This window comes from Humulus lupulus, chromosome 8, assembly GCF_963169125.1.
Source record: "Humulus lupulus chromosome 8, drHumLupu1.1, whole genome shotgun sequence".
Lineage (NCBI taxonomy): Eukaryota > Viridiplantae > Streptophyta > Magnoliopsida > Rosales > Cannabaceae > Humulus > Humulus lupulus.
In genome coordinates this window covers 46,341,144-46,344,819 of record NC_084800.1, presented here as the reverse complement: position 1 = coordinate 46,344,819, position 3,676 = coordinate 46,341,144, and the positions used below count along the sequence as shown (strand labels likewise).

The following is a 3,676-nucleotide window of genomic DNA, read 5'->3' as shown; positions in this document are numbered from 1 at the left end:
TGGAATGGAAAATGAAAGCCCATACGTGCATATCAGAGAATTCGAGGAGGTGGTAGCCACGTTCTATAACCGAGCCGAAAATGCCGATGCTGTGCGACTAAAATTCTTCCCTTTCTCCTTGAAGGACAAAGCCAAAATTTGGTTGTACTCTTTGAGACCTAGGTCGATTGGAACATGGGAGGAAATGACCAAATCTTTCTTTCTGAAACACTTCCCCAGCCATAAGACCAACAGTCTAAAACGACCGATTTCAACATTTTCCCAAAAAGACAATGAAACGTTCTATTAAGTCTGGGAAAGATTCAAAGATCTGTTAAACCAGTGCTCGCACCATGGCTATGAGAATTGGTGCTTGGTCAGTTACTTCTATGAAGGCCTCACGAGTCGTGAGCGCCAGTTTGTAGAAATGCTATGCAATGGTGAATTCCTCGAAAAAGAGCCAGACGATGCTCTTGAATATCTCGAAGAAACTGCAAAAATGTCTCACACCTGGACTGGTCCAAGTGCTACTGACAGCACCAACTGACACAAATCATCTGGGATCTATCAACTTCGAGAAGAGGATAGTATTAAGGCCCAACTCGAAGCTTTGAAAAAGCAGTTTGAGGTCTTAATGACGAAAAATGGGCAAAAGTCACACATGGTCGCTCAAGCGGAACCGCAAGAACCTTGCTTTATTTGTGGAGGGACGGAGCACTTAGCTAAGGACTGCTTAGCTTTGAATGAAATGAGGGGGGTTTATGAGGAGCAATGCAATGCCTTAGGGGCATATAACAAGCCATTCTCCCATACGTACAACCCTGGTTGGAGAAACCACCCAAATTTCAGTTGGAGAGATTCCAACCAAGCTCAATCGTCTGGAGGCCAATGGAGAAGTGAACAACAAGTTCAACCATCAAAGGCGTATTCTGCACCTCATTACAATGCTCATCCACAACGAAATTCTCTCGAGAATACTCTTCATGCATTCATGGAGGAACAATCCAAACTGAATCACCAAATGATGGAAGAAATCAAAGAAATGAAATGTCAATTCTCAAAATTGACTGAATCATTGGCTATTCCGGAAAAAGGCAAACTTCCTTCCCAACCCAAATTCAATGTTCAAGGTCAACACATGACCCAATCTTCAAATTCAAATGATCAAAATGTCAAGGAAGTGAATGCCATCACGACGAGAAGCGGTAAAACTTTGCTGGACCCACCCATTAAATCCAACTCTCCTAGTATTCCAAAAGTCATTCCTGAAAATCCACCACTCAATGCCACTCCAAAGGTACCATTTCCCCAAGCTTTGAAACTTGTTGGGAAACTTCCTGATAACCGAGCTGAACTCCTTGAGCACTTGACACAAGTGAAGATTAATCTTCCTTTGCTTCACATCATAAAACAAGTGCCCGCTTATGCTAAAATTATCAAGGATCTTTGCACTGCAAAAAGGAAGCACCATGTCAAGAAGACTGCCTTCTTGATCGAGCAAGTGAGTGCGGTGATTGAACAAAAGGCACCGCCAAAATACAAAGATCCCGGTTGTCCCACCATTTCTTGCCAAATTGGGACCCATGAAGTCAGCCAAGCCTTGCTTGATCTTGGCGCGAATGTCAATCTCATGCCTTATTCTGTATACTCACAACTCGGTCTTGGAGAAATGAAGCCAACATCTGTTGTACTACAGCTTGCTGATCGTTCCACCAAAAATCCTAGGGGTATCGTTGAGGATGTATTGGTTCAAATTGAGAAATTCTATTACCCCGTGGATTTTCTTATTCTTGATACCCAATCTGTGGTGAACATAGAGTCTAAAATTCCTATTATCCTCGGCAGACCATTCCTTGCTACTGCAAATGCTTTGGTCAATTGTCGGAATGGTCTAATGAAGATATCGTTTGGAAACATGACTCTTGAAGTCAATATCTTCCACATTGGGAAACAACCCCGAGAAGATGATGAATGCTACCAAACATTCATGATTGACTCTTTAATTCCCGAGGAGGTTCAATTGCGAAACAACTTTGATAATCTTGACGAACTCCTCCTTCTGTCAGAGAATGAAAGTCCCAGTTCTATTGAGTCTACTCTTGCAATATCAGATCGCATAGACTCACGCAATAGAAGGACTCAGTTTTGGCAACCTCGCTTTGAAGAGCTACCTCGCGAGAGGACACAGCCGAAAACTTCAGCAGAAGAGGTTCCAATTGTTCAATTAACCCAACTTCCCGAGGGTTTGAAACATGCCTTCTTGGGAGACGGTGAAACCTTTCCAGTTATCATCTCATCCAACCTTCAAAATTCTCAAAAATTGCAGTTACTCGAACTACTGCGAACACATAAATCTGCGATAGGTTGGACGCTTGCTGATATCAAAGGTATTAGCCTGTTAATTTTCTCCCATCGAATCAATCTGGAGGACGAGGCTATCCCTCGAAGAGACCCTCAAAGGCGACTGAACCCCACGATGAAAGAGGTTGTAAAAAATGAAGTTTTGAAATTGCTAGATGCTGGTATTATTTACCCGGTAGCAGATAGAAAATGGGTCAGTCCAAGTCAAGTTGTGCCCAAGAAATCTGGTGTCACCGTTATCCAAAACGAAAAAGGGGTCCTTGTCCCCACAAGAACGATGACGGGGTGGTGCATGTGCATTGATTATAGAAAATTGAATGCCGCCTCCCGCAAAGATCATTTTCCACTCCCATTCATTGATCAAATCCTTGAACGTGTAGCTGGTCATCCTTTCTATTGCTTTCTTGATGGCTATTCTGGCTATTATCAAATTGAGATTGCATTGGAGGATCAAGATAAGACTACTTTCACTTGTCATTTTGGCACGTTTGCTTTCCGGCGTATGCCATTTGGCTTGTGTAATGCACCAGCTACTTTCCAAAGATGCATGATGAGCATCTTTAGTGACATGATTGAAAAATCAATGGAAGTATTCATGGATGACCTAACCGTTTTTGGAAACTCCTTCGAGACATGTCTTCTTCATCTTGAAGCTGTTTTAAAACGATGCATCGAGAAGGGAATTGTCCTCAATTGGGAGAAATGCCACTTCATGGTATCTTCTGGCATAGTCTTAGGTCACATTGTTTCTGAAAAAGGAATTGAGGTTGATCAATACAAAGTCGATCTTATCTCCGACCTGCCGACTCCTAAGACTGTCAAAGACGTTAGGTCATTTCTTGGTCATGCTGGGTTCTATAGGAGGTTCATACAAAATTTTTCAATGATTGCTCGTCTGCTGAGCAACCTCCTAGCCAAAGATGTTGCCTTTGAGTGGACACCTAAGTGTGGGGAATCATTCTGAGTGCTTGTCAATTCGCTTACTTCCGCTCCCATCATTCAGTCACCCGATTGGAGTCTTCCTTTCGAGATCATGTGTGACACCAGCAACTTTTCTGTGGGAGCTGTGCTAGGACAACGAAGGGAGGGGAAACCCTTTGTTGTGTATTATGTAAGCCGAACTCTCAATAGTGCTCAAATGAACTATTCCACTACTGAAAAAGAGTTGCTTGTCGTTGTCTTTGCCCTTGACAAATTCCGATCTTATTTGATTGGATCGCCTATTACGATCTTCACAGATCACTCTGGCCTTAAATATCTCCTTTCTAAAAAGGATGCTAAGGCGCGATTAATACAGTGGATCCTTCTTCTGCAAGAATTTGACATAACGATCAAA

The 3,676-nt window shown here is 42.7% G+C and overlaps 1 non-coding gene across 1 annotated transcript; it reads right to left on the bottom strand.

The window, feature by feature from the left end:
• Nucleotides 1-232: 232 nt before the first annotated feature.
• LOC133799084 (small nucleolar RNA R71) lies at nt 233-339 on the bottom strand. The gene has a single exon (XR_009876288.1). It is a non-coding gene; the product is annotated as a small nucleolar RNA R71 (small nucleolar RNA).
• Between the last annotated feature and the right edge of the window lie 3,337 nt (nt 340-3,676).